Source organism: Dama dama, chromosome 1 (assembly GCF_033118175.1).
Source record: "Dama dama isolate Ldn47 chromosome 1, ASM3311817v1, whole genome shotgun sequence".
Taxonomy (NCBI): Eukaryota; Metazoa; Chordata; class Mammalia; order Artiodactyla; family Cervidae; genus Dama; species Dama dama.
The window spans coordinates 25,749,507-25,775,650 of NC_083681.1; the positions used below are offsets into that span (position 1 = coordinate 25,749,507).

Consider the following 26,144-nt stretch of genomic DNA (forward strand, 5'->3'; position numbering starts at 1 on the left):
TCGGTCTGCCAGGGCAGAGGACACGACACAGGATCCATGCCTGGTTCTGGGGCGAGCCACACGTCTTGGAGCAACTAAGCCCGTGAGCCATAACTATAGAGCCTGTGCCACACCAAGAGACTAGCCCCACTCGCCACAACTAGAGAAAGCCCGCACTCAGCAACGAAGACCCAGTGCAGACAAAGATGAATAAATATTAAAAGAAAAAAAAAATGACATGGGAGGGAGGTTAAAAGAAGCTCCGGAGTGTCCGAGAGCGTTCCAACTTCATACCCTTTAACGCTGTAACCATCTTAACAGGCTCAGGCTGCAGACCTGGCTCTTGCCTACCTCTCCGGCCAGTAGAAAAGGCTTCCTGAACTGTTTAGTACATTTCCACAGGTGCTTTGGGGAACTGAGTTTTTCTAGGCCAGAGCCTGCACGATTAGGGAAAACTGAATGCTGGAAAGAGACGAGGTGGCTCGGAAATAAGCCTCTGGGTGAGCCTTTCCCTTGGGGATCCTTCCATGTCCCTGTTCTTAACAGGTGACCCTCCTGCAAATTGGGGGCTGAGGGGGAAACCTGACAAAGGAAATAGTGACAACGTGCTTTGAAGAGGAACCTGGGCTTCCCCAGGGGCTCGGTGGTAAAGATTCTGCTTGCCTGTGCAGGAGACAAGGGTTCGATCCCTGGTCTGGGAAGATCCCACATGCCGCAGAGCAGCTAAGCTCATGTGCCACAACTATTGAGCCTGTGCTCTAGAGCTCGGGAGCTGCAACTACTGAGCCCACGTGCTGGAATTACAGAAGCCCTCACACCCCAGAGCCCATGCTTCCTGCAGCAAGAGAAGCCACACACCACCGCCCCCACCCTTCTCCCTGGAACTAGAGGAAAAATCTGCACAGCAACGAAGATCCAGCACATCCAAAAATAAATAAAAGTATTTAAAAAAAAGACAGGAATCCAGATATTGACTAAATAAATAACAAACACAATTTCAAAAATGAAAACTGTAAGGCTAAATATTGGTTAACTAGGCTATATAAAAATTAGATTTCTGAGTGGTGAAAGACCCCGATAGCCAAGGTGATCAGGCAGGCAGATTGGAAGAAATATTTGCAATGGTAAACCAACCAGAAACTGATACCTTCTAGAATATACAGATGAACAACAACGACAAGAAGAAGTCCAAGGGGAAAAAGGACAGGGACGTGATGAGAGAACTTACAGATGAGGAAAGCCCCAAAGTAATAAACATCTTATGACGGAGATTGTCTAATTCTTCACCAATTTCCATGTCTTCTCTTCTTTGGCACACAATGCACTGCATTTCCCAGGCCGTTTCCTGTGGCTGAGTTCTGGCCCAAGGAATGTGACTGCATCTGTGCATGGCACAACACATTTTGTGTTCCATTCTCTGAGGGCTCTCTCTTCCCGCCCCTGTTGGCTGTATGTGGAGAATCCAGCATAGGACCCTGAGGCCCTAGAAGATGACAGAGCTATGCATTAGGAGCCTGACCACCTGGAGTGGTACTCTGCCCCTGACCCTTGCTACGCTGCACTGTGATATGAACAAATAATAAGCATTTTTGTTAATAAACCATTTTTGTCAATGGTTTTGTTAAGCCATTGAGATCTGGGGTTTGTTAGGTTACTTACTCATACACATGTTTAGATGTACTCAAGCTTGCCAGAGAAAGGCAAATATATATATATATACCTCTTCACTTATTCTCACGAGACTGGCAAAAATTGGTAGAGTAGATCACTTGTTCCAAGGAGTGCCGTAGGGGTTGGATATGCATGTGAGTCTGGTAATAGAGCAACAGCCATGTACTGATGGTGGAGATGTAGACTGGGGCAGCCTTGCTGGGGGCAAGCTGGTGATTCTTAGTAAAATGAGATATGTGGTCACCTTATGACTCAGCATTTCTACTCCTGGGGATATACCCCGTAGAAAGGCTCACATGGGTCCATAGACAGGCCTAGATAGCTACAGAATGTTGTGCTGGGAGTTAGCGGCAACTTGGGTGTCCATCACTGGGGGACTAGATAACAAATGAGAGGATACAAGTCAGTGAGAGAGCAATGGTCAGAAGCAACGGGCCACACGTGCACGCAGCAATGAGAATGGGCCTTCAGAGCCGAGTGGAAATGGTGTAAATAAAAATATATGCAGAGACTTTCCCAGTGATCCAGTGGTTATGAACCCACCTTCCACGCAGGGGACTCAGGTTCAATCCCTGGTTGAGGAACTAAGATTCCATATGCCGCCAGGCAACTAAGCCTGGGCCCTGCAGCTACTGAGCCTGAGAGCCGACACAGAAGATCCTGCAGGCCACAGTGAAGGCCATGTGCGATGAAGATCCCAGGCCCCACAACAGACCTGACACAGCCGTAAATCAGTATTTTAAATACTATGTGTGCGGTCCCTGGTGGCGCAGTGGTAAAGAACCCGCCTGCCAATGCAGGAGATGGGTTTGATCTCTGGGTTGGGAAGATCATGAAGAAGGGCATGGCAACCCACTCCAGTATTCCTGCCCGGAGAATCCCATGGACAGGAGCCTGGTGGGCTACAGTCCATGGGGTTGTGCAGTGTTGAACATAACTTAGAGATTAAACAACAAAAATAATGGAGCACCAGTAGGTATTTTACAAAAATACACATAAAGATATATAATAAAGACTTGGGAATAGTTGGAAAACGAGAGGGAGAAAAGAAAATAGAATTGAATGGGTGAATTCACTTGAACCACACAGATTCTTCCTTTCAAAAGCTTTCTGACAAGAAATTGAAGACTGACAATCATAGCCTTTTGCTTCTGAGATTTGGCTTCCTTTACGGAATCTGATTTTCATGAAGCTATTGCAGATTTCTTCAATTTTTTAAAAAAGCCCAGACTGAGTCTCTGCTGTGCTTTTTCCAATTTCACAAGCATTCTCTTTTAATCATCTGACCTCATGTGTTTTCCAAAATTAAACAAAGAGAAACAGAATTACAAGATCCAATCACAGTCCAAAGAGCTTTTATTCAGAACATGAAATGATTTGTTTTTTACATATGTAATAAACAGAGGGAGAAAAGAATGAAATATATCTTGCTTGTATTTGTAAAGCATTATTAGTGACAGGACAGGTGTCCTTAATATACTGTAACGTTATAGTAATTAGTAGGAAACAAGAAAAAAAAAATCAGTGGAAAAGAGAAGATAGCTCTAGTTAGGTCGTGGTAAGTATTATAAGTTCTTCCCCGCTAGCTCAAAGGTAAAGAAGCTGTCTGCAACACAGAAGATGCGGGTTCAATCAATGGGTTGGGAAGATCCCCTGCAATAGGGCATGACAACCCTCTCCAGTATTCTTGCCTGGAGAATCCCATAGACAGAGGAGCCTGGCAGGCTGCAGTCCATAGGATCACAAAAAACTGGACATGGCTGAAGTGACTGAGCATGCACAACTATTGCAAGTAGGGACATACCCAAGGAGGAAAGGAAGCAAAGTGAAATAATCCAAAGAGCACAGAAGCCACTAAAGGTGTCAGCCTTTGCCAGGTGGGTGTTGTGGGAGCGGCACCCTGATCTCCAGCCTCACTGCACTTTGATCAGCATGACCTTTGCTGGGTACATGCTGATCTCCAGCAAGCAGGCCCTCCTGCCTCAGCATAGAAGCCCAGAATGCCGTCTCCCTGAAGTTCAAATACCTCGTGTGCAATGGGGTTGGGCAGGGGCTGGACACCTTTTGGCTGGATGATGACATTGACCGAGGCTGAGGCTCAAGCACTTTATTCTTTCCTGAGCAGCCCTCCCCCACCCCACCAATATCTTTGGTCTCCCCTCACCCTTCTTCCTGTGGCCAAGCAGCTCACCACTCACGTCTTCCACTCCTTCTTGTCCTTGACACCCTTCTAAAAACTTTCTGCAACCTGGGCAATGGGTTCAGTAGCCAGGTTAAAGTGTGGAGACTCATGAGTGTAGATAACCAGAGAGATAACTAGATAAGCAGAATTTCTGGTTGAACCAGTGTCAGCGTGGCTGTGGGTTTTCAGCTCAAGGCTCTGTGGGAGGACGCATTGTTAGAGGCACAGGGAACAAAAGGTAGCTTTCTGCACTCACACTGCCCTTCTCGTGGTCTGAGGGGGCAGCTGTCCTTTCTTCCCCACAGGTAGGCAGGACTCTCAACCAAAGAGGAAAGCTGAAAGGTTGTGGACTTTTAAGAAAAACCTCCCCACTCCCCTGCAATTAAGGCTCAGATTAATCATCCCTGGACTCACCATATGCATTCATTAAACTCTCAAGCAGGCCCTGTGGGACAACATCAAATTTGATGAGTTATCATTTTGCTTGTAATTTTGTTTATTTCTTGTTAATTACCAAGAACTTGAAAGGCCCCCAGATTGCCGGTTCCTCTGACTGTAGGAGTTGCTTCATTTGGCTCTGCCTGGGACTCTGATCTGGGGGCTCACAGCTGGCCTCAGGTGTGGTTTGAGCAAAGAACCGGGAAACAGGCTCAGTAGACCCACTTCTCTGCCCTATTAATGAGCCACCCCCACCCTGCCCCCACCGACACACACCCCTGCAGCAGACAGAGGCGATGGGAGCAGGCTCCTAATTGCTGCGGCATGCCTGGGCGACCATTGCTTTCTTGGATATCAACAGAAGCCACGGAGTATAATAGGAGAGATCACTGCTGACCGGGGTCTGATCATCTCTGGAGCGTATCGGGCCGCTGATCTAAAGTAAGCCTTGATGTCTGAAGCACAGAGGGATTTCTTCCAGAATTGGAAAGAGAAGCTTGGAAGGAAACTTGAATGGCAGCTTCTATAACGTTGCCTGCCATCCTTGCCCTATTTTTGTTGAGATAGTTCTTTATCCTTTCGTGCCCTTGAGTGATTTAACCCCACTGGATAAAACTGTTGCTGAGAACCTACCTTACAGAGGAAACTTGGGAAAACCTACGTGATCAAGTACCCTTGGTCTCTCAAGCTGTGCTTGTTTTAAAAGTGGCTCTGCATCTAGAAATGCAGGATTTTTTTTTAAATTGTGGTATACAGTATATGTAGAAAAATGTCCACAAAACATTTACAAACAGTGTAAAGATTCATATAAAATAAACACCAGGTGATCACCCGTGAGTCAAGAAGTAGAAGACTGAAGAATCTTCCTTCGCCTCAGCACAGTCCCTTCCTTTCCCTCCAGAGGGAGCCACTATCCTGACATCTAAAGCAATCATTTCCCATGTTTTTCATGCTTTTAGGCATCACTAAATGATATTGTTTACTCTAGCCTGTTTTGAACTTTGTATAAATCTGATAAAAACATCAGTCTTTTTTTTATGACTTGCATCTTTCACTTTGTAGCATTTGAAGAAGCATCATTGTTGATACCTGTAGCTATAGTTATATATATTTTGTTGTTTAGTTGCTAAGTCCTGTCTGACTCTTTTGTGATCCCATAGATTGTAGCAGGCTCCTCTGTCCATGGGATTTCCCAAGCGAGAATACTGGACTGGGAAACCGTTCCCTTCTCCAGGGGATCTTCCCAACCCAGGGATCGAACCTGTGTCTCCTGCATAGGCAGGTGGATTCTTTACCACTGAGCCACCAGGGAAGCCCATGTATATTCTTTATATATAGTTTCTTAATCTACCTGAGTTAATTTCTCTGTATTATATTGTCAAGAGAGGTTCTAATTCCATTTTCTCCCCTATGGATACTCGTTTATGTCAGCATTATTTACTGAAAAGTCTATCTTTTTGCTATTGACCTGGATGTCACCTCTGTCATTCATCAAATATTCGTAGGGGCGTAGGTCCCTTTATGGGTTCTCTAGTCTGCCTCACTGGTCTATTTGTCAATCCTCATCCCAATACCACGCCGTCTTAATTACTACAGCTTTATAATAAGTATTACATCTGGTCGAGCAAGTCCTCCTACTTTATTCTTCTTCTTCAAGAGTAGCCACTCTTGGCCCTTGGTGCTGTCATATAAATTTTAGAGCTGGCTTGTCAAGTTCCAACAAAAACCTATTGGGATCTTAATTGCAATTTTACCGAGTCTATAAATCAATTTGGAGAGAAATGACATCTTTACAATGTTGAGTCCTCCAATCCATGAACTGGTGTATTTCTCCATTTATTTAGGTCTTCTTTTATGTCTCTCAATAAAATTTTATAATTTTCTCCATTAACATCTTGTACATGTTTTGTTGGATTTATTCCTCAGTACTTCACATTTTTTAATGCCATTGTGAATGAAGTCTGTTTTAAAATTCATTTTATAACTGTTGCTGGTTAGAAATTAATTTAATTTTTTTACATTGGCTCGGTATCCAGAAACTTTGCCAAACTGTTGTATTAATCCTAGTAATATGTTCATAGATTATTTTTCACTTTCTATATATAACATCATCTGCTTATCTTATTTCTAATCCTTGTACACATTTTTCTTACCCACTGTGCTAAGATCCCCTAGTAGACTCTTGAATAAAATTGATAATTGTTAGCAATCTTGTCTCTGTTCTCAAGTCAAAGGGAAAGATTTTAAATTGTCGTGATTAAGTATGATGTTTGTTGAAGTTTTTGTAGATAATCCTTATCACATTAAGGAAGTTGCATTTTATTCCCAGTTTGCCAAGAGCTGTTTTTATTGTGAATGGATGTTGAATTTAAGCTTTTCTCCCTTGCTATTGCCTGGTTCAGAAGTTATATTTCCCTTTGCTATGTAAATATAATTATCTACATAAATTTATTTTTTGAATGTTAAATTGACTTGCATTTGGGGGATAAGCCCACCCTGTTTACAGTATAACTCCTAAAAGAATGCACATTTCAGGCTTAGGTCTGAAGCCTGGCTGTACCATTACCTGGGAGTGACCCTGGCAAGTTATTTAACATCTCTGTGTCTCTATCTCCTCATATGTGAAATGGGGATAATAATAGTACCTGATGCACAGAACTATTGTAAAGTTTAGTAATATGTTCCAAATGCTTAAACCAGTGCCTGGAACATAGTATGCATCCTCTAAATATTTGTTGCTTTATTGGCCAGACAATAATTGTGTAGGATTTTTGTACTTGTATTCATGAGTGATTTTAGCTTGTCATTTTTCTCATAAATAACCTTGGTATCATGGTTTTGCTAAAGTCATCAAATTACTTGAGGAGTGCTTTGTTCTTTTTCTGTTCTCTGAGTTTGTGTGAGATTACAATGTTCCTTGAATATATGGTAGAACTCATTTGTGAAGCCATCTGCCCTGAAGGTCTTGTGTGGGAAAATTTTTTAAGTTCACTGTTGGTTATAAGTCCATTCAAGTTTTGTATGTGTTGTATACTTGAAAGTGAAAGTTAAGTTGCTCAGTCGTGTCCGACTGTTTGCGACCCCATGGACTGCAGTCTCCCAGGCTCCTCCATCCATGGGATTTTCCAGGCAAGACTACTGGAGTGGGTATTGTATACTTACTTAAGTGTATATTTACTTAGGCAAATATAAATTTTTAAAATAAGGTTATTCATAATATTTAGTTATTATCTTTGAAAGGTATGTAGCATCTGTCTTGATGTTCTCTTTTTCATTGCTTATTTATAACCACAAATGACATTATTTTTTTATATGTTTGTTAGAATTACACACAAATTATCATTCTTTATTGCATCTCAGACCTTCCCTCTGGGTTCACATTCCTTCTATCTGAAGGATATTATTTAGGATTTCCATTTGACAGGAACTACTAGTGGCAAGCTTCCTTTTTTGTCTGAAAATGTTTTTATTTTGTTTGAATTCTTGAAAGACTTTTTCTTGTTAAAGATTCTAATCTGACAGGGACTCTTTTCAGCCACATTGACAATACCGTTCTCCTGTCTTCAGCCTTCCTGTGTGCCCTGCAATGTCAGTTCTCAGTGTAACTATCACTCTTTGAAGATAATCTGTGGGTTTTCTCTGGGTGTTCTCAGAATCTTCTCATAGTCTTTGGTGTTCGGTAGTTTTAGCAATAAAATGTCTAGTGATAGGTGGCTTTTACATATCTTGCTTGGAAGTCACTGGACTTCTAAACCTGGTTCTTCATAGCATCATTACACGGATTAAATGAGTTAATATTTGTAAAGTCCATGGAGCAGTAGCTGCACAGTGTAAGTATTCCATAAATATTACCTATTATTATTTGTGTGTATGATATCTGTACCTGTTATTCATTGCCTCACAGCTCTAGCCCACCCTTCTGTATTATGTGATGTAAGAGCTGGATTCTACAAACGTAATTGTCCTTTGCCGTGTAAGAGTGGGTCGAGGGCCATTATGAGGAAGCAGATTTTTATCTCTTTTGCTGTTGTTGCTCAGTTGCTCAGCTGTGTCTGGCTCTTTGTGACCGAGTGGACTGCTCCTCTGTCCTCCACTATCTCCCAGAGTTTGCTCAGATTTATGTCCGTTGAGTGATGCTACCTAACCATCTCATCCTCTGCCACCCTCTTTTCCTTTTGCCTTCAGTCTGTACTCCTGTGTGTGTGTTAGTTGCTCATCATGCCTGACTCTTTGCAACTCCATAGGCTGTAGACCACCAGGCTCCTCTGCCCATGGAATTCACCAGGCAAGAATACTGGAGTGGGTTGCCATTCTCTTCTCCAGCGGATCTTCCCAATCCAGGGATCGAACCCTGGTCTCCTGCATCGCAGGCGGATTCTTTACCATCTGAGCTACCAGGGAAGCCTATCTATAATGATATCTGATTATATGATATATGATTATATTATATGATTAATGATATAATGACAGACTCTGACTGTCAATCTTGATGGCTTCTGAAAAGGGTGGGAAAAATGAATTATGAGGTGAAGAGAAAAGGAGTACGACAGTATCAAGGCCACATGCAAGCACTGTTTTTAAACTTCCCTGGTAAATTGATCCATCAGTGGGAATAGTGTGCATTTCCCAAGGTAAAGGATGCAATGTAAGGGAAGCGATGATTCAAATTTCTCAATACCTTGAACAGAGAACTTTGAATAGAACAGATACTATCAAAGTAAACCAAAATACATCACCCCTATAATATGCCACTTTGGCATATTCATTATTGTGAATTAAAGGCACTTAAGAAACAGCAGTTACAGGGATACTCTGACCCTTCTTTTTCTTCCTGAAAACAGGAGATAAAAATCTCATATTGAAAGATATCCTCTCTGTCCCAGGAGGAAAGAAGACATTTCAATCACCGGAGACAGGGAATTTGGGGCTGAGAAATTTGTACAGACAAACCTTGTTGAACCAATCCCGATCTTCCTAGTTATTCTTTACCATTTAGTATCCCCGCCCCAAATCCCTTTGTTTTGACAATTCTTCACAATTTTATTATTTCTTCATCTAAAAGGTCTAAAAGCTTCCTCCTCCAGTCACATCTTCAGGTCTTCCTTCTGTTGTGAAGACACCCTTGTATACATAAAAAAATTAATTAAATGTATATATATTTTTCCTGTTAATCTGTCTTATGTCCATTTAATTCTTAGGTCCAGAGACGCTAAGGGGAGAGAGGAGAATTTTTCTTTCCCTACTATTCCCACTTTACACACCAAAACTGAGTCTCAGAAGCTGGGCTTCCCTGATAGTTCAGTGGTAAAGAATCTGCCTGCCAGTGCAGAGGACACAGGTTCGATCCCTGGTCCAGGAAGATCCCACATACCACAGACCAACTAAGCTCCTGCACCCCAACTCTTGAGCCTGGGAGCCACAGGAGCATGAGGTAAAGACCTCCCAGAGAAGAGCGTGGCAACCCAGTCCAGTATTCTTGCCTGCAGAATCCCATGGACGGAGGAGCCTGGTGGGCTACAGTCCCTAGAATCCCAAAGAGTCGCACATGACTGAAGTGACTTAGCACACACAGGAGTTTTACATTTTGTTCCCAGTTAACCTTTCTGGTGTCATGCAGAGTCTCTAAAGTTCCACTGGGTCTAAGCTAGCCTTTTATTCCATTTACCAGGGATAATAAGTCTGAAATCAGATAACTATCAGATAGTATGGAAATCAGATAGTGTGAGTATTCCAACTTTGTTCTTTTTCAAGATTATTTTGGCATATGTGGGATTTTAGTTCCCCAGTTAGGGATCAAACCCTCAACCACCTCATTGGAAGGTGGAGTCTTAACCACTGGACCATGAGGGACATCCTCACTTAGTGTTAATATTCTCCTCTCTTTTTAGCTTCTCAAGGTGGAAGCTTAGATCATTTAACTTCACTCTTCAGCATTGTTTTAGCTTCATCCCATGATATTTGATATGTCATATTTTTATTTTCCAATTCAGCATATTTTATAATTTTCTTTGTGATTTCTTCTTTGACTATAAATTGCAATTTTTTTTTTGGTTAATTTCCAAGATTGTTGGAATTTTTCCTAGATGTTGTTATGATTTCTAATTGAATTTCATTGTAATCAGAGACTTATTTTGTGGCCCAGCATATGGTCTATTTGGTGAACATTCTACATGCTTTCTACATTGAATAGAATGTATATTGCCCAGTTGATGGTGTAGTTTCCATAGGCGTTAATTCAGTCAGGTAGATCGATAATACTGTTCAAGCATTCTACATGAGTTTTGATTTACTTGTTCTATAATTACTGGGAGAGAGAGGTGTGAAAATCTCAAACTATGATTGTGGATCCATCTCTTGCTCCTCATAGCTTGTCAGCATTTGCTTCATGCATTTTGATGCTTTGTTACTAGTGGCATACATGTCTTTTTGATGAATTGACCATTTTATCATTAAGAAATATCTCCCTTTACCTCCAGTAATACACTTCCTCTTGAAGTCTTTGATATTAACATGGCCACACCAGCCTTCTTATTCTTGAAGTCGGCATAAGGTGGTAGGGACCTCTAAGATGGTCCCCACTAATCCTCACTTCTAGTATTCATGCTGTTGCTTAATTCTCTCCCCATACAAGAGAAGACTCTACACATGGACATCACCAGATGGTTGACACTGAAATCAGATTGATTATACTCTTTGCAGCCAAAGATGGAGAAGCTCTATACAGTCAGCAAAAACAAGACCGGGATCTGACTGTGGCTCAGATCATGAACTCCTTATTGCCAAATTCAGATTGAAATTGAAGAAAGTGGAGAAAATGACTAGACCATTTAGGTATGACCTAAATCAAATCCCTTATGACTATACAATGGAAGTGAGAAATAGATTTAAGGGATTAGATCTGATAGACAGAGTGCCTGATGAACTATGAACAGAGGTTCATGACATTGTACAGGAGACAGGATTCAAGAACATCCCCAAGTAAAAGAAATGCAAAAAAGCAAAATGGCTGTCTGAGGAGGCCTTACATATAGCTGTGAAAAGAAGGGAAGTGAAAAGCAAAGGAGAAAAGGAAAGATATTCCCATTTGAATGCAGAGTTCCAAAGAATAGCAAGGAGAGATAAGAAAGCCTTCCTAAGTGAACAATGCAGAGAAATAGAGGAAAACAACAGAATGGGAAAGACTAGAGATCTCTTCAAGAAAATTAGAGATACCAAGGGAACATTTCATGCAAAGATGGGCCCAGTAAAGGACAGAAATGGTAGGGACCTAACAGAAGCAGAAGAGGTGGCAAGAATACACAGAAGAACCATGCAAAAAAGATCTTCACGACCCAGATAATCACAATGGTGTGATCACTTACCTATAGCCAGACATTCTGCAATGTCAAGTGGGCCTTAGGAAGCATCACCATGAACAAAGCTAGTGGAGGTGATGGAATTCCAGTTGAGCTATTTCAGATCCTGAAAGATGATGCTGTGAAAGTGCTGCACTCAATATGCCAGCAAATTTGGAAAACTCAGCAGTGGTCACAGGACTGGAAAAGGTCAGTTTTCATTTCAATCCCAAAGAAAGGCAATGCCAAAGAATGTTTAAACTACCACACAATTGCACTCATCTCACACGCTAGTAAAGTGATGCTTAAAATTCTCCAAGCCAGGCTTCAGCAATAGGTGAACTGTGAACTTCCAGATGTTCAAGCTGGTTTTAGAAAAGGCAGAGGAACCAGAGATCAAATTGCCAACATCTGCTGTATCATCGAAAAAGTAAGAGAGTTCCAGAAAAACATCTATTTCTGCTTTATTAACTATGCCAAACCCTTTGACTGTGTGGATCACAATAAACTGTGGAAAATTCTTCAAGAGATGGGAATACCAGACCATCTGACCTGCCTCTTGAGAAACCTGTATGCAGGTCAGGAAGCAACAGTTAGAACTGGACATGGAACAACAGACTGGTTCCAAATAGGAAAAAGAGTAGGTCAAGGCTGTATATTGTCACCCTGCTTATTTAACTTCTATGCAGAGTACATCATAAGAAATGCTGGGCTGGAGGAAGCACAAGCTGAAATCAAGATTGCCGGGAGAAGTATCAATAACCTCAGCTATGCAGATGACACCACCGTTATGGCAGAAAGTGAAGAAGAACTAAAGAGCCTCTTGATGAAGGTGAAGGAGGAGAGTGAAAAAGTTGGCTGAAGCTCAACATTCAGAAAACTAAGATCATGGCATCTGGTCCCATCACTTAATGGCAAATAGATAGGGAAACAGTGACTAACTTTATTTTGCTGGGCTCCAAAATCACTGCAGATGGTGATTGTAACCATGAAATTAAAAGACGCTTACTCCTTGGAAGGAAAGTTATAATCAACCTAGACAGCATATTAAAAAGCAGAGACATCACTTTGTCAAAAAACGTCTGTCTAGTCAAGGCTATGGTTTTTCCAGTGGTCATGTATGGATGTGAGAGTTGGACTATGAAGAAAGCTGAGTGCCGAAGAATTGATGCTTTTGAACTGTGGTGTTGGAGAAGACTCTTGAGAGTCCCTTGGACTGCAAGGAGATCCAACCAGTCCATCCTAAAGGAGATCAGTCCTGGGTGTTCATTGGAAGGACTGATGTTGAAGCCGAAACTCAAATACTTTGGCCACCTGATATGAAGAGCTGACTCATTTGAAAAGACCCTGATGCTTGTAAAGATTGAGGGCAGGAGGAGAAGGGGACGACAGAGGATGAGATGGTTGGATGGCATCATTGACTCAATGGACTTGGGTTTGGGTGGACTCCGGGAGTTGGTGATGGACAGTGAGGCCTGGAGTGCTGCGATTCATGGGGTTGCAAAGAGTCGGACATGACGAGTGACTGAACTGAACTGAACCGCGTGTCCACTACATTCAGTTACTGGAGTCTAACAAATGCAGTGCAGCGGAGTGACGGGACATCAATTCTGAGATTAGTTTACAAAGAGACTATTGGGCACTCTCTCTTACACTCACTAGCTTGTCCTGAGGAGTCAGCTTGGAACCAAATTTACCCCTAGGTGGGCCTTCAGATGAAACTGGACAATTCTGAGAGTGGCCAGCACTGCAGTCTCATGAGGGACCTTTCACCAGAGACACTCAGCTAATCTGTACCCAGATATCTGACCTGTAGAAACTGTGAGATAAATGTTTGTCATTTTAGATTGCTATGTTTGGGGGTAATTTATCATGTAGCAATAGATAAATAATATACAAGATAAATCTTCTTCTACCCTTTTGTTTTCAACCTATGTTTTTATATTTAAAGTAACTATTTTTTTTCTTCAAGTGGCATGTAGTAAGTCTTGCTTTTCAATCCAACCTAACAATTTCTGCCTTTTAACTGAATTGTTTAGTCAATTTACACTTGATGTAGTTACTGATAATGTATGGTTGAGTCTAAATATACGATCTTGATATATATTTTCTATTTGTCCCATCTGTTTGGGGTTCATTTGTGCCTTTCTTTCTGCTTCTTGTTGGTGAATGAAATAATATTTGTTTTTCCATCTAGTATAATAATACATATTTTTAGTGTTCTTTTTTATCTCCTCCATTGACTTTTATCTTCTCTATTGATTTGTGTTTTATGTGTACGTTTACACATGTGTGATTTTTCTAGAAATTATATATTTGTAACATCTCATGAGCAATGTAAGATATTACAACAGTTTAATTCCTTTAACCCACTCTCCTGCCCCTTATACAATTGTTGTTGTATGTTTATTCTATATATACTATAACACTATAATATATTGTTACTGGGGCTTCCCAGGTGGTGCAGTGGTCAAGATTCCGCCTACCAATGCAAGAGACTTGGGTTCAATCCCTGGGTCAGGAAGATCCCTTGGAAAAGGAAATGGCAACCTACTCCAGTAATCCTGCCTGGGAAATTCCATGAACAGAGGAGCTTGGCGTGCTGCAGTCCACAGGGTGGCAAAGAGTCGGATACGACTGAGCACGCATGCACGCACACATATTGTTACTACTTTTGCTTTAAGCCATCAGCAGCGCTTTTGTTTGTTTTTATTGCTTTATTTTTACTTGTGGTTAAAAAACACATATCATAAAATTTATCACCTTAACTTTTTAAATGTACAGGTTAGTAGTTTTAAGTATATTCACATCAGTCAGCAGTAATTTCAACAAATATAAAGTCTCCTGTGTTTATCCACAGATCTGTCCTGTCTAGCATCCTTCACTTATTTCAGAAGATCTAGGCTTCTATCGGCCATCATCTCCCTTCACCTGGAGAATTTCCTTTAGTATTTTTTATAGCATTTCTGTTGGAGATAACTTCGCTCAGCTTATCAACATCAGGTGAGAGAAGCAATTCTTTCCTTTCTCACATTATGCGGAATTCAACACTTTTTGACGCCCCCAAGTCCTTCTGGCATCTTCCTTCTTGGTGTTTATTGTGAAACTCTTGAGATTTTAAATCCAAATGTTGTCATTGAAAGTATTATTTTTATATTTTCTTTCAAGATCATATGCTCTCAGCTTGGAATCATATTTGCAATTATGTGGATGTACTTTATGCTCATTATATATGATTTTTTTAGTTGTTGACTTTTAAAATTCTGATTCATCTCTTAGTCAGCTGAACAGGTTTTTGAACCTTTTTCAAGAACAGAAAAGTGACATGTTTTCTTCTTTTTCATGTATATAACAGTTTTATTGAGACGTAATGAATGTATATATCACACAGTTCACTCATTTAAAAGTGTATAGTTTGGTGGGTTTTAGTATATTTAAAGAGTTGTGCAGCCATTACCACAATCTTAGAACATTTTCAACACCCCTGAAAGAATCCCAAACTCCTTTCTCAACCCTAGACAACCCTTAATCTACTTTCTATCTCTTTGAATTTGCCTATTCTGGAAATGGAATCATTCACTATTTGGCCTTTTGTGTCTGACTTCTTTCAATGCCTTAATATTTTCAAGGTTCTCTGATATTGTAGTAAAAAGTGATACATTTTCTAAGCCCAGGAATATTGGGAAGGTACTTTTGTTGTCCATACTCATGAGCAACATTGTAAAATTATTTAACAATACTTAAATATTGCTCCACGTTTTTCTCTTGGCATTAAATAAGAAATCAAGAGAAACTATTTTTGTGTGCCGTTTAAACCTGTAAACCCTTTTCTTAGAATTAAATACTAAAAGCATTACTTATACTGGCTAGAGCCTTCAAACTAAAGATACATTCTTCAAAATAAAAGTAATTTCAAACTTTTTAAATTGACACTGTGATTTCACAGAATGAAATGGACATTAAATAGAAGAAAACTGTAGCTATGGGGACTTAAACGATATTCAAAATTATTAATAAATATGGAATTTCCCAGGACTTATAGAATTTCAGGGAAAGTTTATCAAAAAGTTTTTAGCCATTGTCAGACCGTGCACCTTTCCAAAGTCCAAATCATGCGTCAAGAAGGCTTTTAGAACTTTGTCTCAATTTCCCTAGCTATCACAAGCCTTTCCATCTTATTCAGAAGTGGATCCTTAACATCTAGCAGGTTACTAAAAGCATTACTTATCTCAGACCAGAATCATCAGCTTGTAGCAATTGCTCCTGAGACACAGTCCCTTCCCAATCACTCTGTTAGACTAAGGAACTGTATTTTTGGCAGTAAAATTCTGCATTCGCACCCTTATCCTTTTGCTAGATCCTAGGCTTCAACCATTTTGAGAATGATAGTGATCCCATTCAACTTATGTCTTTCTTGCATCTCCAAGTCCCTCTATCAACCCACAGCCTATTTCCCCCCGAGATTATTCCTCCTTTATCTGAAGCTATTTCTTGTGCTGACTTATGCTGGAGACAATTCGAGCTGTCTCCTGTTTCTCTGCCTTTACATTGTGACTCAGACACTTAGACGCCACTCATTTTTACAATTATCCTAAAAGTTCTAAGACACTGGTATCAAATTCTTGCCTCACACTATTCATTTATCAAGTCAGAAAGTCAAATACTAACTACTCAAGCATGAACCAAGGAAAATGAGCTTTTACCTTAAGAAGACCTAGAAACAACCATTAATTAACCTCTGGTTCCTGGCGCTTGGAACATGTGGCTTTGTGGTCTCCAGATTAGCAGCTTCTATATCATTTGCGAACTTACTAGGAATGCAGATTCTCAGGCTTACCTACAGAATCAGAATCTGTATTTCAACAAGATCTGTAGGGGGACTGCATGCATCTTACAGCCTGAGAAGCCCCGATGTCTAGAACAGAACTTCCCAGCAGGTATGTCAGGACACGCTGGTGGGTGGTGATGATTTCCAGGTGTGCTCTGGAAACCAGCCCTCAGCCCTCCTCAGCCTTCGGGGCAGCTGGGAGTGGTCTGCAGGCTGGAGCCCTGGCTAGGTGCCTCTGCAGGGAGCAGCTCCTTCACTTACCTCCTTGTACCTGACAGGAGAAAGCTTGAGCAACTGTAGAGGTGGTGGTTCTCTGAAATAAATGCTCTCCATACAAAGATTTTCATATCTATTGAAAAAGATGTTTGTCTGTTGCCCTAAATAGATACAGCTGTGCCAAATTTGTTCTGTGAACTAGTCAACAGCCTCTGTGTGCGTTTGCGAGTCACTCAGTTGTGTGAACTCTTTGCAACCCTATGGACAGTAGCCCGCCAGGCTCCTCTGTCCATGGGGTTCTCCAGGCAAGAATACTGGAGTGGGTTGTGATTTCCTTCTCTAGAGGATCTTCCCAAACCCAGCGATCAAACCCAGGTCTCCCACATTGCAGGCAGATTCTTTACCATCTGAGCCACCAGCGAAACCCAAACTGCCTCTATCCCAAAGCATCTCTGCATTTTAATATCTCATAAAAGACTGACATTCTTCTCAAAATCAAGATCTTGATGGTCATGACAATTGTCTCGGGATATCTAGGGCAAGCTTCTGCCTTTTATAAGTATGTCTTTGTCTTGAATGAGGACTCCCACTGCATTCTCTCTTGGGGGAAATTAACAGGACAGGTTGAAAAACCTTCAACTGGCCATTTCCTTCAAAGGTAAACTATTTCTACTCATGTATGTCAAAATATCTCAAACTCAGTGTGCCTGAATAGAGCTGTGATTATCCCCAAATCTGTTTCATCTCTGGTATTAGCTCTATGAATGGACCCATCATATAATTAATTGGAGAAGCCAGAAGCCTGGAGGCCCATCCTGTCCTTTTCCCATCAGTCATGTTTCATGACCAGCACCAAGCTCTGTCCACTTCTCTTCTCAGACCAGTACATTTCCCCCGCAATATTTTGCAATGCACAGGCTGTTTTCTTGGTCTGTGCTACCATCCTCTTCTTCCTAATTGACCTCCCACCTCTACTCTTGTCCCGAATCGATTGCCTCAAAATGTAAATCTGATCACATCCCTCCCCTCCTTAGCACCCCTTAACATCTCCCCATGGCTTTCAGGATAAAAAGCAAAATTGTTAACATGGTCCATGAAGCCTTGTCTAGTCGGGCGCATGCCTTGTGATTCCCAGACTAGCAGCTCCCGTATCATCTGGGAGCTCACTGTCTGGCCTCCCTGTCTGCTCTGCTCTGCTTCACTTCCTGAGGTTCAGCCGGACCTGGTGGTCTCATCTCTGTGTCTCCTCCCACCCGGGGCCTCTACACGTTCTATTTCCTCACTGAAATATCCTCCTCCATCCTACTCTCTTTTGCCCCTTTCACTCCTACTTATTTATCCTCTGTTTCTCTGCTCACCTGATTCTTTCCAGGCAGAGCTCTCACTGATGCTCAGACGGAGTCAAATCCCCAGCCTTCTTCTCTTTCTGCCTTGGGTCCCTCCTCCCTAGCACTTATCACAGATACTCTCAGTTTTGTGGAAGAACACTGGATGGCTTCTTCCTCCCAGACTGTAATCTTCCTGAGGATAGGATTTGTTTCTCATTCATTCCACCCTGGGCCCCTCTGCCCAGTGCTCTTCCTGGCACACAATAGGAGGTCAAAACATATTGATAAATGAAGTTGACTGTGTGTATTTTGCTTTCTGGAGGCTTCCTCCTGCCATGTCATGCAGCTACGGCCTGTACTGAAGGGTTCCCGGGGTTTAGTCCTTGCTCTTACAATTCTCACATTGACATCTAAGCTGATTTAGCTTTTTATTTCCTTTATGCGCCTTGATGACTTCCCCTTAGGAGGGCCTGCTGGAATCTCTGGGGATGGGGCTTGGAGAGGTAAATGGAATCGAAAACAGTTTGTCCAGGGCATTCTGATTCACCTCTTGCCTTGCAGAGCCGGGGCAGGAGGAACCTGCTCTAAATCTCAGGATAACTACCTGGGGTCTAGAAAGACATTCTTGCCAAGTGTTCTTCCCAGGAGTCCCCGATTTATCCTTTCCTCCCTGCTTCCTCCCCAATTCCTTCAGGCTTTTATAGGCAGCATACTTACAGAGGAAATTGGTGCTTTATTTTTCTTCTTTACGTATTGATTCCTTTGAAAGACTAGATCTTTAGAACTAGAACAATGGTCACATGGCTGTTAGCTTTCTGTAAAACTGCCTCACGTTTTCCTGGTGTATGTTTATTCCCCGCCCCTTGAGCTAAATGTGAGGCTGAGTGGTAATTGCCTGCATCTCCAGGCGAGTCCATTTCGCTGCAGGTGGATCGCGGGCCCGGAGGAGCCCTGAGGTGTAATCTTTACTTGACTGCCTTGGCAACTGAGTTCAGCAGTGTTTGCAGTACATCCGTGGTATGTATCCACGGTATCCACGACCGTGGGTGTTCCTAACAAATTTCCCTCTCCAATTGGCACCTTCTCTCTGAGTTTTCCAGACTTCACGGTGTGTCTCACAGTTTGGGAACAATTTCCATCATCATCTGACTGGCAAGTACTAGTTCTGTGGCAACTTTAGTTTTTAAAATAGCTTCATACACAACAGGGCCCAGAGGTCCAACCTGCCTCTGACGTAATCACTTAAATACAAATTACCAAATCATTTCTAATAGACAGCATCATCTTTAGACCCATTCAAAAGAACACTGTGTTGTCACTTCTTTTTGCACACACTTAAGTTATCTGTAGGTGCAGGTAGGTTATTTGAATTTTTTCTATTCTAGATTAATCTACCTCTTCAAAGCCATGTTTCACACAGACTTCCATCTTTTGGAATTTTTTTTTTTTTTATTCTTAAAATGCTCTGTCAAATCATCCACATTTTATCAGGTGGGGTGACAGCTTTGTAACTGGTTTCCTTAGTTTTAGAATGACAAACCTTCCTGGTTTGCCCAGGACTGAGACAGGTTCCCAGGACGTGGGATTTTTAGTTCAAAAAAAACAGATAAGTCTAGACTGGTTGGGGCAAATTGGTCATCCTACTATCATTTCTACCCATTGGTAGACCCAATCACAGGTATTTATCATTCCTTGTGTATCTCAGTTTGTTGGTTGGTAGGAATTCCCTGAATGTAATGTCTTGCTAAGCTTCTCTCTTTCTACAAATATTTATTTATTTGGATATACTGGGTCTTAGTGGTGGCATGTCGGATCTTTTGTTGCAGCTCACAAGCTCTTCCTAAAGGCTCATGGGCTTCTCTCTAGTTGAGGCTCTTGGGCTCTACAGTACGTGGGCTCAGTAGTTATAGCACGTGGGCTTAGTTGCCCCATGGCATGTGGAATCTCAGTTTCCAGACCAGGGATCGAATCAGTACCTCTTGCATTGGAAGGCAGATTCTTAACCATTGGACCACCAAGGAAGTCCTCTCCACTCTCTCTTTTAATAGAACAGCTTTATTGAGGTGAAATTCACATAAGATATAATTCACTTTTGCAAAGTGTGCAATTCAATAGTTCTTTGTATATTCACAGAATTGCACAGTCCTCAGCAAAATTTTGGAACATTTCATAACTCCCCAAAGAAACCCTTTACATATCAGCAATCACTCCCCTTTTTCCTTGAGTCCTCTCAGTGCCTAGCAACCCCTGGCCTGCCTTCAGTCTCTACAGATTCCCTTTTTCTAGATGTGTCATATAAAAAGAATCGTATGACAGGTGGCCTTTTGTGTCTGACTTCTGTCACTGAGCATTATGTTTTCAACATTCTTCCATGTTGTAGCCTGTGTCAGCTGTTCATTCCTTTTTATTACTGAATAATATTCCATTGTAAGTGTATATATGTGTGTGTGTATATATATGGCTTCTCTGGTGGCCCTAGTGGTAAAGAATTCACCTACCAATGCAGGAGACATAAGAAGCACAGGTTTGATCCCTGGGTCAGGAAGATCCCCTGGAGGACAAAATGGCAAACATTCTTGGAAATCTCATGGACAGAGAAGACTGGCAGGCTCCAGTCTGTGGGTCCCTGGCAGGCTACAGTCAATGGGGTTGCAAAGAGTCGAACATAGCTGAGCACACTAAATAATACTGCATTGTGTAGACAGACCACATTTTATTTATCTATTCGTAAGTTGATGGACATTTGGGTTGTTTCCATCTTCTGACTATTATGAATAATGCTGCTAATGGACAAGGTTTTGTGTGGACATATGTTTTCATTTTCTTGGGGGTGATTCTATGAGTAGAATTCCTGGGCCATGTTAAATCTTTATGTTAAGACAATTATTTTGAAAATTCCACTGTTTTCCAAAGCAAAAACTGTCACATATAAAATGAACCATTTTACCATCTCACCAGCAGTGTACGTAGATTTCAGTTTCCCCATAACCTTGCCAACACTTGGTTATTATTGATCTTTCTTATTACAGCTATCCTAGTGGGTGTGAAGTGATAGCTAATGGTTTGAGTTTTGTTTCTCTGATGTCAACAATATTGAGCATCTTTTCATATGCTTGCTGTTAATCTTCTTAAATGGAAAATTTAAGAAAATTTAATCTTCTTAAATGGAAAATTATAACACAATTAAAGGATGCTTGTAAATAACTGATTATACATGCTGGGATTAGGATCTTAACTAAATATTTAACTATGATGTCCATAACTAATTGCTATTATCTGAAATCATTCTCACTGGAGGTAAATCTCCAAGTTTTATTTAAACAATCAACTTTTCCTCATGAAAAATGATCCCACTGTAAATCTCTGTCTCGCTTACTCTTATCTTGGGCCATCCTCTGTTCTCTCCATCAAGTCCTGTTGCTCCAGTGGCCAGCTTCTCCTGGAGCCAGTGACCATGTGTCCTTTGCCTGTAAGCCTGGATTTGCACCCAGTGCTTTCTTGATTACCTTCCTCGGAGGGATGGATTCCTGGTCATCACTCCTACTGTTTGGGCTCAGTGGCCTTCTGGGCACTTGACATCCTCAGTGTTTCTTTCCTTTCTCTTACCTCTAATTTTCTGCTACTTCTTCCTCCTTTGTTGGTTTCCTTTCTCGAGTTTCTCTTGTGCAATCTGTGTTATTTAATGTTGTTCATTGGTTAGTTTGTTCCTTCATTCCTCCACTAATAAATTCCAAAGGGATCTGAGGCATCAATTCTACCTCCTACCCTTGATTCTCACCTTTCATTAATGAATTTTCTCTCAAGAAACCCCATTGACATGGCAGAAAAGGAAGGATTCCTCACAAGGCTAAGAAAACTATCTTCATCAGGAAACATACTCCCTATCTGCAGCACTTTTTGGAGCCTGAGAATGGAAACCAGGCATTCTCATCTCTCTAAAAGGGCCCCAGCCACAGTTGTGTGGTATGATCAACAGTTTGTACAAATAGTTATGGATGACTCCCATGTGGATCAGCAGCTACTACAAAGATACTGTTTCAGCATTTAAATCCAATATTTCCTGGAATGCAAAAGTAGGAAGTCAGGAGATACCTGGAGTAACAGGCAAGGTTGGCCTTGCAGTACAAAATGAAGCAGGGCAAAAGCTAACAGAGTTTTCCCAAGAGAACGCACTGGTCATAGCAAACACCCTCTTCCAACAACATAAGAGAAGACTCTACATGTGGACGTCACTAGATGGTCAATACTGAAATCAGATTGATTATACTCTTTGCAGCCAAAGATGGAGAAGCTCTATACAGTCAGCAAAAACAAGACAGGCAGCTGACTGTGGCTCAGACCATGAATTCATTATTGCAAAATTCAGACTTAAATTGAAGAAAGTAGGGAAAAACATTAGGCCATTCAGGTACGACCTAAATAAAATCCCTTACAATTATACAGTGGAAGTGACAAATAGATTCAAGGGATTAGATCTGGTTGACAGAGCGCCTGAAGAACTATGGATGGAAGTTCATAATGTTGTACAGGAGGCAGTGATCAAGACCATCCCCAAGAAAAGAAGTACAAAAAAGCAAAATGGTTGTCTGAGAAGGCCTTACAAATAGCTGAAGAAAGAAAAGTAAAAGACAAAGGCAAAAAGGAAAGATATATCCATCTGAATGCAGAGTTCCAAAGAATAGCAAGGAGAGAAAAGAAAGCCTTCCTAAGTGAACAATGCAAAGAAATAGAGGAAAACAATAGAATGAGAAAGACTAGAGATTGCTTCAAGAAAGTTAGAGATACCAAGGGAACATTTCATGCAAAGATGAGCACAATAAAGGACAGAAACGGTATGGACCCACAGAAGCAGTAGATATTAAGAAGAGGTGGCAAGAATACACAGAAGAACTGTACAAAAAAGATCTTCATGACCCAGATAACCATGATGGTGTGATCACTCACCCAGAGCCAGACAGCTTGGAGTGCGAAGTCAAGTGGGCCTTAGGAAGCACCACTATGAACAAAGCTAGTGGAGGTGATGGAATTCCAGTTGAGGTATTTCAAATCCTAAAAGATGATGCTATGAAAGTGCTGCACACAATATGCCAACAAATTTGGAAAACTCAGCAGTGGTCACAGGACTAGAAAAGGTCAGCTTTCATTCCAGTCCCAAAGAAAGGCAATGCCAAAGAATGTTTAAACTACCACTCAGTTGTACTCATTTCACATGCTAGCAAAGTCATGCTCAAAATTCTCCAAGTTAGGCTTCAACAGTATGTGAACTGAGAACTTCCGGGTGTTCAAACTGGATTTAGAAAAGGCAGAGGAACCAGAGATCAAATTGCCAACATCCATTGGATCATAGAAAAAGCAAGAAAATTCTAGGAAAACATCTACTTCTGCTTTATTGACTACACTAAACCCTTTGACTGTGTGGATCACAACAAATTGTGGAAAATTCTTAAAGAGATGGGAATATCAGACCACTTTGCCTGCCTCCTGTGAAACCTGTACGCAGGTCAAAAAGCAACAGTTAAAACCAGACATGGACAATGCGCTGGTTAAAAATTGGGAAAGGAGTATGTCAAGGCTGTATATTTGTCATCCTGCTTGTTTAACTAATATGCAGAGTACATCATGTGAAATGCCGGGCTGGATGAAGCATAAGCTGAAATCATGATTACAAGGAGAAATATCAATAACCTCAGATATGCAGATGACACCACCCTTATGGCAGAAAATGAAGAAGAACTAAAGAAACTCTTGGTGAAGGTGAAAGAGGAGAGTGAAAAAGCTGACTTAAAACTCAACATTCAAAAGACTAAGATCATGGCATCCAATCCCATCACTTGATGGCAAATAGATGGGGAAACAATGGAAATAGCAACAGACTTTATTTTCTTGGGCTCCAAAATCACTGCAGATGTTGACTGCAGTCGTGAAATTAAAAGACGCTTGCTCCTTGGAAGAAAAGCTATGAGAAACCTAGACAGCATATTAAAAAGCAGAGAAATTACTTGTCAACAAAGGTGTGTATAGGTAAAGCTATGGTTTTTCCAGTAGTCATGTATGGATGAGAGTTGGATCGTAAAAAAGGCTGAGAATTGATGCTTTTAAACTGTGGTGTCAGAGAAGACTCCTGAGAGTCCCTTGAACTGCAAGGAAGTCAAACCAGTTAATCCTGAAGGAATCAGTTCTGAATACTCATTGGAAGGACTGATGCTGAAACTGAAGCTCCTATACTTTGGCCACCTGATGCAAAGAGCTGACTCATAGAAAAGACCCTGATGCTGGGAAATACTGAAGGCAGGAAGAGAAGGGGATAACAGAGGATGAGATGGTTGGATGGCATCACTGGCTCAATTGATGTGAGTTTGAGCAAGCTCCGAGAGATGGTGAAGGACAGGGAAGCCTGGTGTGCTACAGTCCATGGGGTTTCAGAGAGTCCGACATGGCTGAGTGACTGAAAAACGACAACAATCTGATATGTGCAGGTCAAACAGCCACTACTTACAGTTTGGCAGAGGGGACAAACGCAATAATGATGATGATGATGATGATAAAATGATCCAGGCATTATTCTAAGCAGTGGAAGAAGAATTTCCACTTCATGGGGACAGTTCATTCATTGTAGAAGCAAGCAGCTAAGTATTTTGATTATTATTTCTATATTCTTATTCACTTCCTAAAAGGATTTAACCCACCACAAGGTAATATGGTAACATTCAGACACCAGAATGTCTTCTTTCTCTGTTTTTACAACAGGCATGCTCCTAAGGATATAACATTTGGGATAGCATCGCCATTTCGTACCTGACTTGAGAGATCTGGAGTCCCCATAAGTGAGGTGGTCACCCATGTATGTTGGTTTGTGTGTTTCAGAGTCAAGGGGCCAGAGAAGGAGGAGAAGTTGAGGCAGACAGTCAAGCAGGTCCTGAAGTGTGATGTGACTCAGAGCTGGCCACTGGGGGCCATCCCCTGCCCCCGGCCAACTGCCTGCTCAGCATGCTGAGACCTCCCTGCCTACCGCACGGCCCTTAAGAACCGCGGCAGCCTGCTGAAGCCGGGGGGGCTTCCTGGTGCTTGCGGATGCCCTGAGGAGCAGCTACAGTATGATCGGGGAGCAGAGGTTCTCCAGCCTCTGTCTGGGCTCGGAGGCAGTGGCGACAGCCGACAGGGAGGCCGGCTATACCATCCAACACTTTGAGGTGATCTCCCAGAGTTATTCTCCCACCATGGCTGACAACGAAGGGCTTTTCTTCTTGGTGGGGTGGAAGCTGAGCACATCGGTATGATACCTTGGGACCGCCATTAAAGCAATTCCTCTGATGTGCCCAGTTGACTTCAGTCCTTGCCATAGTCATTGTGCTGCGTAGAGGCTAATGGCTAAGGCCCAGTGGTTCACCTCAGACAGGACTGGAGAGGTCAGTCTCCCTGGCAACCGTTGGCTGACCACCTGCTCTGCACTCCTCATGTGTGTTGGTGTTAAGGGGACCCAGTCTGACCCATGAGCATGCCCAGGTTTCATCGCTGTGGTTACAAAAGAAGACCTCATTTTCCTTGATCTTCCCAGTTATCATGGCTTAAGTCCACACCTGCTTACAGAGAAATGTCTGCGGTTACTCACTCTTCATTCCCTGATGCCTTCTTCTTTCCTGGGAATAGACGTCTGTTCTTCAATTCTTGCCTTCTCTGGGACCCTGTCCTTCTCTAGGGTCCACTGGAGCCACCACCACCCAGGGTCAGAGAACAGCTGCCGCTTTCACCTCTTGGTCCCAAGAATGGGATAGACCCTTCATTAATTCCCTTAATTAACCCTAAGCCAACACTGTAACGTTTACCTGAAGAGAAGTTTAGGAATCAGAGAGAGAAATAACAGGCACTATCATAGAGCCACTATTAGAAACAAGTATCTTAGAGCCACGTGCTTAGAGGGTCCTGAGAGGCAGCCTGTTGGTGTAGCTTTTTGCCAAGTATCTACTTGGAGTTAGCATATCTCCCTAAGGCATGCTCATCCTCTCTAGGTCCTATGGCCATCACCCCAAGGCTTTAAAACTGAGTTGACATATTATGGCACAGGAGCCAATTCCAGCCTGCTGCCCATTTTGTAAAATTTATTGGAACACAGCCATGGCCATCATTTACATACTGTCTATGGTTGTTTTCCTGCTGGGATATACCTGCTG

At 41.9% G+C, this 26,144-nt stretch overlaps 1 pseudogene; it reads left to right on the top strand.

Moving 5' to 3' along the window:
* The first annotated feature begins 24,409 nt into the window (after window positions 1–24,409).
* On the top strand, window positions 24,410–25,253 carry LOC133064722 (nicotinamide N-methyltransferase-like; annotated as a pseudogene).
* The last annotated feature ends 891 nt before the right edge of the window (window positions 25,254–26,144 follow it).